Source organism: Mycteria americana, chromosome 1, assembly GCF_035582795.1.
Source record: "Mycteria americana isolate JAX WOST 10 ecotype Jacksonville Zoo and Gardens chromosome 1, USCA_MyAme_1.0, whole genome shotgun sequence".
Lineage (NCBI taxonomy): Eukaryota > Metazoa > Chordata > Aves > Ciconiiformes > Ciconiidae > Mycteria > Mycteria americana.
Window position 1 is genome coordinate 165,358,115 of NC_134365.1, and position 12,637 is coordinate 165,370,751.

A 12,637-nucleotide genomic window follows, 5' to 3' on the forward strand; every position below is an offset into this window, starting at 1 on the left:
CTGAGGAGACCCCGTGCTCTTCCTACTCAAGCTAGAACTGTCAGTCATACCGCCACTAGATCAGATTCTCCTCTTTATTAAAGCACAGTAAATCCAGGATAATCTTGATGATTTCTATAGAATTATTCAGAACTGCACCATGACAAAGGGATATCATTCTGTTTTCAGACAAAAATACCCTGCTGTCTTCTCAGACAATTTCATAAAGAGATCAGACAGGGTTTTTTTTTGTATGCTTTCAACATCTTGAGTGACAAAAAGCATTATAGACAACAGTCTAATGCATTTCAATTTACACATCAGCATGGCACAACATGGCTGCACATGGTGAACTTAAAACAGCCACCAGGGTCAATGGAAAGACACCCAATGAGTTTAGGATTTCCAGCCAAAGTCATTAACACTGGGCATGGCTGACAGAAGGAAGTAGTGTGTAGATATAAAATTTTAGTGATATGTGTTACAGTTTGCACTAGAAGGGTATGGGTTTCCTGGAGAGGGAGCATGGAGGTTAGGGAAAGGTTTTTGCATAATGCTTCTCCATTATTTCTAATGAGCCTTCACCTCATCCATCAAAATGCTGGGCATCTATTCAGCAATGTGCCTTCCATGTTCAATGGAGAGAAATAGGTCCTTTTTAGGTCATTTCTTTATCCCACCTCTTGAAGGGTAGGATAAATCATCTTCTGGAGGACATCCACTGAATCCTCCGTATCTAAATTTAAACCACACAAATTGGTCACATTTGACAACCATGTGAAGTTCGTTGGGTAAATATTATTTCCCTCACCCTCTTGTTTCCATATTTAATTGTTTCATCTCAGACTTTTAAATTGTATGTACTACTACAATGTACATTTTCAGGCCAGAAATTCTATCTTGGATTAAAAGTGCACATTAGGTACTACTTGCAACAGCATCTTGTCATGGTGCAATGAAGCATAAGTTTCTCTTGCTGGAGTGACAATCTAGAGTAATGACAAAGGGCTACAGGTTCTTCAGTGATTTCAAAATTCCTGGACGGGAGAGTGCAAAGCAATGGCACTCCTTTCACTCATTCTGTTGGTTTATGAATAAATGCAACCCTTCTAATATGAATTTGAAGGGATTAAACTGTTTTTCTGTATTCATGGTAACTTGTACTGAAAGCATGAATCTGACTTTGCACTATAACAGTACGTGCTAAACTGACTAATGTGGTTTGTATTATCATGATTGTACTAAAATGCTACTTCTTTTCTTTTTCTCTGGAATGTCTTTCTTCCTTCTTGATGTTAAATGACTGATTTTTAGAGAAGTATGCAGAACATACTCTTTACACTGGACATTTTTACATGAAAATGGCTCTGTTAAGAGATATAGCAGATGCTTCTGAGTATGCTCAGAAGTGATTTTTGCCTTGGTTTCCTAGGGAAACGCACTTTACTAGCACAACACTCTGATGGTGTGTGTGAAGGTGTATTTATCCATCCTTTTCCAATAGCTTTTGAACCGTCAGCCAATTTCAATCAAATTTGACTGAGGACTTCAGGTCTCAGTACATTAAGATCCTACAAGTTTTTTGGAAATAGACATCTGGGAGAAGAAAAGGAGAGAGGCTCTGTTACTGCCTTTATTGAGAAAAAGGCTGAAGCATGAGGTCAGTTCCTCACAGATATCAAAGAATCCATGTGGAGGAATGATGCTATGAATGACCCATGGGTTAAAAAAGCACCAGTGGGAACTTTCACCTTATTAAACAGCAGAAAATGCAAATACAAGGAAAGCTGGACTTCATTATTTCCACTGCTCAGAATTACTTTTTAGAATCACTTATCCAACTGTTTTGTCTTTATACCTCCAAACCTAGAACAGATCCATTTTTACAAGAAGATTAACATCAAAAATGGGACGTAAGCAGAATACCTATACTTATGGTCAACAACAGAATCTTCAAAATTACTTTGAAATTGCTGCTTAAAGCCAGAGGTATTTCTGTCTGTAGGCACTGAGAGTTTTGTCAGCAAAGTTCCTTTCATGCTTTAAATTATGCTTCTTCCCAGGCCCAGAAGTCTTGTCAATGCAAAGTTGTCAGCACCTGGTTGACCCCTAAGTTCAGCTGGAATCCACATGTTCTCCCATCCGCACCTTCCCAAGCCCACTTTGGTACTTGTGCTGACAGCACATATACCTATAGGATCTTGACCTTGCACAAAAACTTCCTGGCAATTTCATTCTTGAAAATCATAGCTAGAGGAGAGAAGACAGTCCCTGTCTTCATATTATCATAGAATCATAGAATAGTTTGGGTTGGAAGGGACCTTTAAAGGGCATCTAGTCCAACCCCCTGCAATGAGCAGGGACATCTTCAACTAGATCAGGTTGCTCAGAGCCCCGTCCAACCTGACCTTGAATGTTACCAGGGATGGGGCATCGACCACCTCTCTGGGCAACTTGTTCCAGTGTTTCACCACCCTCATGATAAAAAATTTCTTCCTTATATCTAGTCTAAATCTACCCTCTTTTAGTTTAAAATGTTACCCCTTGTCCTATTGCAACAGGCCCTGCTAAAAAGTCTGTCCCCATCTTTCTTATAAGCCCCCTTTAAGTATTGAAGGCTGCAATCAGGTCTCCCTGGAGCCTTCTCTTCTCCAGGCTGAACAACCCCAACTCTCTCAGCCTTTCCTCGTAGGAGAGGTGTTCCATCCCTCTGATCATTTTTGTGGCCTCCTCTGGACCCACTCCAACTGGTCCATGTCCTTCCTGTGCTGACGGCTCCAGAGCTGGATGCAGGACTCCAGGTGGGGTCTCACCAGAGCAGAGTTTTATATTTATATAAATCAAATATCATAAATATTTATGTGAGCCTTATTTTATCACAAGTGTAGTCTGAGAGGTAACTAGCTATCATGTCTTTCTCTGTCAGGGGTCCAGATAATATCCGTGATCTGCTAGGACAGGATGCTAAAGTCCAGTTAGAATATCTGTTTACACTGGCCCAGTGAATCTTGAATTTTTGTTGTGTTACAGAACAGCTGTAACCAGAGTACTCCCAGACACAGTCCACTGTGAAGCAGTCAGGATAAATTCTTACCACTCAAAAAGAATTAGCGGGACCCAGGTGTCTCATATCTTGTCTGAATGTTTTAATATCCCCCGTACAAAATGGTGGCATCATCAACAGCATTTTACAAAAAAGGAAGGTGCCCTGCTTTTGTTTAGAGAGAAGTAATACAGTTTTTAAGACAAGAGGCCAAGCTGTGACTCCAGCAAAAAGCAGATGGAGAAAGTTTCTGCGGAAGCCTCTGACATATCTATATCAGCCTCTGACAAAGACCAACACAAGCAGCTCCTTGCTGATCAAGCTGGATGTTGCAGACCTCTGTTTCAGAAGATGCTACGCTGGTGAAATAAAATACAAGCACAGATCAGTTGCTGTCTCTGAGGCCAAGTGGCAGGGACTGGCTTACATTCACATTGCTTACTGCTAGCACCTTCTACTCCAAGCTGCCACATACCATACTACTACATAGTATTTGGCACTATATCTCCTCTGGGTCCCACCTGGTGCCTGAGTGACTACAATACATAATAATTATTTTGTGTGGTTATTTTTAATCTCAAAGTGTTTGCAATAATAGGAGGCAGTACTGCAGGCAATGGGAGTAAAAGGAAGCTAAATATAACATTGCATGTTTTGAAGTGAGACAGGAGGTTAAGTCTGATAGTGCTTAGACTATACTTGGGTTAGCGTTGGAAAGAAGGGAGGGGACCAAAACAAGACAGGCATCTTCGTGCGGCTTTCTGGAGGCAGTCTCTGTCCTCCAAACAGTGCACAGGCACTGCGTGGAGAGAGCCAGATGGAGAGGTCCAAAACACATCCCGGAGGAGGGCTAACAATTACGCTGTGACCTGAGCACACGATGAGTCCCGTTCTCAAGCTTGCTCCATATTCCCCTGTCACTTAGCAGTACTGATGTACCTTTAGGTGACCAACCCTTCCCACTTGTGGCACAGGGAAACGTTAAAGTAACTCAGCTACTTTGGAAGTCTGAAGGCTAAAAGTTAAATACTGTGTTACAGCAGTTAAGTGAATCTTTGTGAATCTAGCCTTCAGTGAGCAGCCAAGTTTCAGTTCTCAGCTTCAGCTGTTTATTCTGTATCCTTTATTTTCAGAGAATACAGTCAGGTCTTTTTCCTCCCTCAACAACAGCTGAAGTATCTTTCATGCAAAAAACAATCAAATTTTGCTCTAACATTCTGAAATCTTGGTAAAAAAACAAACATAAAAAATATGCAGCTTAGAGTGTGAGTATTTCAGAAAGCTATGAACACATGAAATCTGAAGATTATCACGGAAAGTTGATTTTCAACCACCTATAATTGGCTTGCTACTTCTTGCTGCTGGCAAATTCTATGAAATGTATTTTCAAAGCCCATTTCTCATTCCCACCTTAAAAAAAAAATTCAATCTCTAAAAATACTTTTCTGCAGACCAGTCACGGAGATATTAATTTCATTCTGAAGTATTCAAAACCTGCATTTGCTAAGGAGAGCTGTTCCTCAGCTCAGGAGTTTCAATGGTTTTTCTGTAACTAACATTTGTGGATGGATACAGCTTGGTTTTTTTTTTCTTTTTTGTCTTTTAAAATACATTGCAATTGGCTCTATGCTAATTGCAGCAGAGAAATTTGCATAGACTTCAAAGTTTAGAAATAACTAGTCCTTATGTAAATCATATGTTATAAATTGATCTGATCACACTGAATGACATAACTGGGGAAACAGCTACAGAGGAGTCATTAATTATATCATGCTGTCTACCTGACTGACTAGGACATCTTCATTTTTGTATAAGCATACATGGAATGCAGCACATCAGAAAAGTGCCTTTCTGAGCTTTCATTGAGTCTAGTAGCTGCAGGACATGTTACAGTACTGCCTTTTGTAACATTTTCTGACAGCTTCAGCTTTATCTAAATGTATGCTTTTGCATACATGCAAAAAACCCAAAAAGCAATATTCTTAAGGGCTTCATTACTGAACACTTGTTTTCCCCCTTCAGAAAGTCTAGGAGGAATATTATTTCATCTAGAAGACAGATTTTGCAATGGTGAACTTGCAAATATAAATAATTGAGGAGAGAACTTCTTTGGGTAAAAGCCATGAAATTCTACTCTCTTGTAAAGCCGCATTTGCAAAGACTGCTTTGTTATGTATTTGACCTGTTTTTACAATAAAAAGCCTTGGCTTTGTCATGTACAGAAACATAAATCTTTTTTCTGACACAAAGAATCAGACAAACTGATTAAACAACTGGTCACCTTTAGATAGGATCAAATGCACTGACATGCAGTTTCTCTACTTGTATTTATAGGAGATTTCTTACCAAAGTAGGTGGTATATGTTGTCTGGTAATAAAGTAGGGGTTTTCTTCCAAGGTAATACTGAATGTCCCTAAACTCACAGCATAAAGCCATACTTAGGTCCAGTTCACGTCATTTCTTGGCATATAATGAAATTGGGCAAATATGAACAAAATGAATCAAAACTGAGTGCCACCCCAGAGACCACAACAGGGGACACAATTCATTCCTACATTTCCTATGCACCCAAAGGAACTGATGCTATTTAGAATCACACGGAATCATTCCTTAGCATGAAGACCTTGGGGGAAAACTGCTGGAAGGAACCAGTCGATTCCTAGCCAACTGGCCCAAGAACTAGATACTCTTTTAAAATGCCTCAACACTAGAAAAACCCATAGTCTGGGAAAGAGAAGAGGATTGCATTTTATTTCTCACAAGCTTTACGAATGCATTAACAACCAGGCTGCTGGATAAAAAGTGGAAACTTCTTCTTCCTTGCCATTTGGTGTTCAAGACGAGGTATCGAATGCTTTGCTTTATACAAGAGGGTGAGGTATATTCCTGCAATCCCATGTAAATGGTCCATAATTGGAGAGAGTTTTGAGATGAATCCCTGTCTTTAGCACTTGGGTGTTGGTTAAATCATCCAGCTCCCCACTCAGCAAGCTGATGTGTGTCCTGTGCAGGCACGATGCACTGTCTGAGAAACTCAGGCACTGACATCCTTAAGTCACTTTTTGGATCTCTGTGTAGCCCATCTACAAATTAATGATGGAAAAATGAACTAAGCTTCCCAAGCATAATTTTGTTCATAGCCTAATTATCTCAAGAGTTCCAAATAGGACTAGGGCAATAATAACAAAATGCTTACATATGTGGCCAGGTCAGAGTTTGATCTGGAATACATTGGCATGTCTCGACCAACTCTGGGAGAAATGTAAACTCCACTAAGAGTAGCAGTCCACCCACATTCTTCCACCAAAAAGTTAATATACCTGTGGACAATTCCATAGTCCAATTCTGTGGACAACTCATAGTCCAAAAAGCTCCACAGTATAATTCTAGTATTTCTATCCAAAATTATATTTACCATCAAATAGGACATAAGGATTAGAAGTTCATGCTTGTGATTTCAGAAGAAAAGGAAGAATAAAAACCTTTAATTAAGAATTGCTGATTATTGCATTTAACCTGCGAGAACTGAGGAAACTTTTCCTAAGCACAAAAATGTCTTTTCTGATCTCATGAAATGGGTGTAAACCCATTGTAACAGTGAGGTAACTGGGATCAGACTGAGACGTATCATGAAGTACACTTTATAGGGTACACAGGATTGCCACAACCCTTTGCATCACCCATCCTAAGAGCTACAGGTCCTTTTTTCTTTCCTTTCATCTTTAATTAACTTCACTACAAAGACTAAACTTCAGTCCGATCACTCACTACTTTTCATCATCTGTCTTTGACACTATCTTCTCAACATGTTACAATTAATACCTATTGATTTTTGTTGTTGTTGTTTGGTTTTAATACTGGGGAAAGCGGGTAAAGCTTAGCTGGCAATGATATTTTTCTTCCTTTTGCTCTTTCTTTTCTTCAAACAAGATTTGCTCACTGTTGGATTCAAGTGATTCATTTTTCTCCTTGTCCTTATTCTGGCTATTTTCATGAGCACTGTGTTACTGCTGATTTCATTTAATAATCTAGATATCAAGAAAGTTCTTTTCAGCAGATTTCAGCTGAAAAAATGTCTCTCTGTATCTAATTAGAACTACATAGAAATATTCATAAGATATGTGAATGCTTTATTGAAGTACTTCTCATTGTTTCAGTCTGGCTCTTAGATGTTAAGGTCTCAGTTCACTGCTTTTATAGAACAATCTGATATAAAAATGGAAATACTGCATCAGCTGTACTTAACTGGGAATTTATTTTGTAGAAGATCAGTTTGAGAATACTTGCTTGTATCAACCAAAAGCCTAGTTAATACTAACCCCCTAAAGATAAAAATAGCTATCTTTTTAACAACTCATAACATCCCAGATGACTGAAAGGTAGAAGACCTCGTTTGAGTACTACAGCTTTGTACTAGTGTCTTTGACTTTGTGCTTGAATTTAACAAAAATAAAAGTAAAACACTACAGCCAATTAAACAGCTGCAAGATTCCCACAATTCTGGGATAGTATATCTCGAGAATATGATGAGATAAAACATGGCAAATTTGATTTTAATATTTTGATATCCAATAAAATACTTTCTAGAAAATATATAATTTACAGTTCAATATGCTCATTAAACTATTAGAAACAATTTTAAGGCAATATAGTTGAACCCAAGAAAAGTTTTATAATGTAAAAAAGGAATTACACATTTACTATCTGATACAAACTGTGCAGCATTAGGCACTTACCCCACTGCAACTCAGAGGAACCACCTTATTTTTTTCTAAAAGAGGAACATTTAGCCATTGTTCTTGTTCAACTGAGATGTCCTTTTCCATTATCTATGATTTTGAAATCGTGAGAAATATGGCAACTGGATTTCTTTCCAACACTTATTAAAATCTGAGGCATTTTTCATACTTATTTGGTCATCTCAGTATGTCTATAGTTGTGTTCCAGTATGTGTATAGTTCTGGAAGGTGGACAAATATTGCTCCTCCATTTTACAGGTGAAAAAATGAAACATCACAAGCAATTTTTAAAGGTATTTAGATGGATAAAACCCTAAAAGTTATGCACCAGAATTTTTCAACACTGCTCATAAGTATGGCTCTCATCTGTGATTTGCCTAAGTTATCTGAAGTAATTCTGAAACTGGCTATAGGAAGATAAGGACTGCAAGTCTCTAAGTGATTACATCAGGAAGGTTGTATATCAAATAATAAATCATTGTTGGAGATGAATTGTGGAATTTCACAATTTCCCCACAGAAGTCAAGGGCAAAAAACCACGAGGACAAAATGTTCAGATATTTACTCGGGTGAGATTGAACCTCTATTTACAGAGGAAAAGAATAGCTTTTCCTATTTTTAGGAAACGAGGAAAATTACTTATCCAATTATCTGAATACAGAAAATCCAAATTTAGAAAAACTCTTGAAAAGCTGCAGTCACAAGGATATTTGTGTAAAGCTATTTTTTTAATGTCTTGAATCACTTCCGAGTGATGCTTTAAACCAAATTTTTTAAAAATTTAAGTTTTTACAAAATAAAATGTTTGAATGCTCAGATGTAAATACTAAAATGTTCTTCTTAAATCCCATTTTACCTGTCAGAGGCATAATCAATTTAAAACAAACTGGGTGGAAAAATACTGTTTGATTATAAATATGATTAAAACGATAATTTCTTAGACTGAAAATAGTGCAAGCTGAGAAAATACTCCAGGATATGGGGGTTTACATCCCATGAGATATTATTGAGCTGAAAAACCTGCCCTGCAAATTTTCTGGAAAAATATTTATCTTTCTCATCTGTTGTTAGAGTAAGCCCACATTAAATAGAATTTGAGGTATGGATTCCATCTGTTATTTTCCCAGCATTTCAAGGGCAAAGCTAAGGTGCAAAATCCTTGAAATAATTTCTTCCTTCTACTCCCAGGAGTTGAGAATTTTTCGGTTACACAGAAATAAAGAAGGAATCTCACAGCTGTTAGGCTTTTCAAATCCCACCATCTCTTCTGGAACATAAACTTTAAGACACTCTTTTAATAAAAAGTATTAAAAGAGTGCTTTCTTCCCAGACAAAAACCCCACTGCGTCTCACTTGAAAGGGATTGTGCTCCTTTCTTCCAACCTCACGTAGAAAAGTCTACGGCCTCCACCAGATAAGAAGGCCTTGGCCTTGGTTTAAGAGGAAAGCATGTGCTAAATTTTCCAGGGCTGGAAATAGAATAAGACATGACTGTAAGCAACAGAGTCAGAAAACGCCCTGAAACTGGCTACTTCAAATCATTTGGGGAGCAAAACGAAGATCTATAAAGTCCCGCATTTTAGAAGAGGTCCTTAGTATGATTTGCTTGACTAGACACAGATATCAAAATCTGACCTACGCTCCCTTACAAAACAGATTCACTTCAGCCTAAAAACAGGCATCTAAAATAGGTGCTGATTACTCTCTCTTGTGGTGCTGTAACGACTAATCCATGTGCAAATATCTTCACGCATATGTTTAAAGTTAAGCAAGAAGAATCCACTGTTTTTTCCAACTAGAAAAGCAGGAGGATGTTACTGAGCAATGACGTACAGTTGCCTTGTAGAACACTCAGAAGAAGAGCCAAGTTGAGAGGCATTAAGAAAGAATGGTGAGGAAAAAATGCTGGACTAGGCTCTGCATAATCAAGCAAAAGTGGCTCTGTGCTCACTGGGAGGAAAAAAAATGTTGCAGAGAAGTAGGTTAAGTATTGCCCAGGTACAAATCAGAAATAGAAGGGAGGTCCTTGATAATCTGGAAATCAAACCCTCAGATAAGCAGGAGGGAAAAGTCTGAGAAGGCGTTGAGATAGAAAAAGAGAACTGCCACAGCAGGAGATAATGATCAAATCGAACAGTTAGACATGTTGTGCAGCAGTAGCTGGATAAGAAAATGATGTGAAGAATGGTCAAAATCAGTCCTACTTACAACACCCAAGAAGCCTGAAATGCAGAATACACCCCTGAGAGCAGTCTTGCTGGCTGCCTATCTATGATTCACAGTACAAAACAGAAAAGCACCTGAGAAGAAAATCAGTTCTCTCAAATAGAGAGAGAGAGAACAGCAGAACTGTTCTGATCCCTCATAAGGACTCACAAGTAAGTCTTATTCGCTGTTCACTGACTTGTGAATTATTTTACTGACTTAAAAAGGGCATGAAGCTCAGAGTGGTCCAGAGGGCTGTGGGATGTCTTAGTTGTGCGGTGTCAGCAAGAACACACTCGCCCTGATGAGAAAGAAATAAATGCATACATAATATTGGCAGACTTGGTCAATGATGAGTTATGCAATAATTTGAGGTGACAAGTGACAACAGATTGACCCAATATGTTCCAACTCCTTCCTGCTCTAAGAAACATAGATGGAGTCATGATGCAAAAGACACTTTAAAGTTTATAGGAAGGTGATCACTATCTGAATTTGTTGACAATGGCAATCTCCTGGACACAGCAAGTAAGGATATGCAGATTCCTTACAGGTGCCTTCCTGCATGACTGATGAATTTTCTGGACTGCATATTGGCAGCGACTAACGGGTAGGAACTGGGTGGACTAGTACTAAAAGGAGTGTATTCTACTAGAGAGAGAAGTAAAATTGTAGAGATAGCGAAGCAGGCAACTCCAACATTGATAGCTTTGTTTACTTGATAAGCTTCATCATATTCCTACATTGAACATTTTTCAAGTGAGTTCAAAGGGTAAAATCCCATAAGTAGCCCTGGGCTATTTGGAAAAAAAGCAAAGGAATGTCCATAGAAACAAACCATGATTTTTCAAGTTGCCCATATTCTTTATCCTTCTCCATGAAATTCAAAAGGCCAAATAACAGAGTGCTGGGTTTTGAAACGAAACATTCAATCTGATTGTTATCAATAAGCTGGTCACACCTCGTCAGAGGCAAGATGGGTACAAAAATACAGTCATCACTTCAGCAAGGAATGCAAAGCCTGCTTTAAAGACTGACTATTTGCTGAAGACGCTCCAGCCCAGTAGAAAGCAAGATGTTGGTTATCTGAGACACAACAGAATATAATGCTTTGCTATGGTCCTGTTTCATTTCATCATGTGAATGAAGCACAAGATGGAGCACAATAGACAGGACAGTAAAACAAAGTCTGTGGGGATCATATGCAAGTACAGAGATCAAAAGGGAACATCTTAAACTATTTTTCTGACTTCTGAAGTGAAGAAGGGTGTCAGACCTTTAAGGTATCCCAGCAAGGATCTAGTCAGATACATTGCTCGGTTCTAATAATCAACCACAGGCTCCTCAATACAATACGCAGTGTCTTAGTAATATATTCAGGGTAGCACGGAAGCAGAGGGATGCTTTATAAATAGCTCACTGTCTATTTATAGGATCCATAAATGCCCACTGCATTATGTGGGCCCAAATCATGTGAGATCACCTTATAGCTCCATGTTAACATTTCCTCTTTTATGGTCTTTCAAATGCTCTTGTTAGATTTTCACAAAGCTACTTGTAAATATAAATACCATATATAAAATATTTAACAGATGCTCAAGTGCACCTTGGGATGATGACTACGGTCTAGAATGACCTGTTTATGGGATGTGTGCCCACATTTCTGCTGAGTATTGCACTTGCAGCTTTTGGAACTGCATAGTAGAAAGTAAATTTGCGTCTTCATCCCATCACTTTGGCATTCTTTTTCTTTTCTTTTCTTTTCTTTTCTTTTCTTTTCTTTTCTTTTCTTTTCTTTTCTTTTCTTTTCTTTTCTTTTCTTTTCTTTTCTTTTCTTTTCTTTTCTTTTCTTTTCTTTTCTTTTCTTTTCTTTTCTTTTCTTTTCTTTTCTTTTCTTTTCTTTTCTTTTCTTTTCTTTTCTTTTCTTTTCTTTTCTTTTCTTTTCTTTTCTTCTTTTTTTTTTCCTTTTTCTTTCTCTCTTCCTAATAACTCCTTCCCTATAGACACAAAATGTAACAACAGAGGGGTCCTCACTAGTGTCTGCATGTCCTACTTCCAAGTCACTATAAGAGAAACATAGGAAGGTGATTAAACGGAGAATAGTTAGGGAAATTAATGTCTCTGCAGTAGGAACATGGATTCTTCTCACTGTTTTGTCTCTGAGTTGTATGCTACAGAAAAACATGGTCCAAAGTACTAGCACTGGATGATTATATGATATGACGTCAAGTATATAATTTCCCCGAGAATGTTTTATTGAATAGTATTAAAACAAACTAGTCCTGTGTAAAAGATCCAGCTTTCTTCCTCCTTCACACTCATTTCCACATAAACACACAAAACCTAAAATCATGTACATATATAGTAAAATGAGGTGCATTGTCTTATTCCCTGTAGTTAATAGAAGGGTGAACTGCAGCAGCAAAATGCCTCTATTATACCTAGTATTATAAAATTATAACTTAGGTACTATAAGTGTTGGAAAATATTCTAATGGAAAGTAAGGACATTGTAGCACTGGTTTGAAATAAGCAAGTACACAATGAAAGAAAATTTGTTGAGTTTAAACTGGTTATTTGTTCACACTTGCAGGAAGCAGATCAAAACCTACACTACAAAACTATATCTGACAATCAGATTTGCTTTTTCCTTTTATGTAGAGGTATATTA

The 12,637-nt window shown here is 37.9% G+C and overlaps 1 protein-coding gene across 1 annotated transcript in view; it reads right to left on the minus strand.

The window, feature by feature from the left end:
* GPC6 (glypican 6) overlaps window positions 1–12,637 on the minus strand; it is a 775,473-nt gene that overhangs the window by 205,658 nt on the left and 557,178 nt on the right. The window lies entirely within an intron of this gene.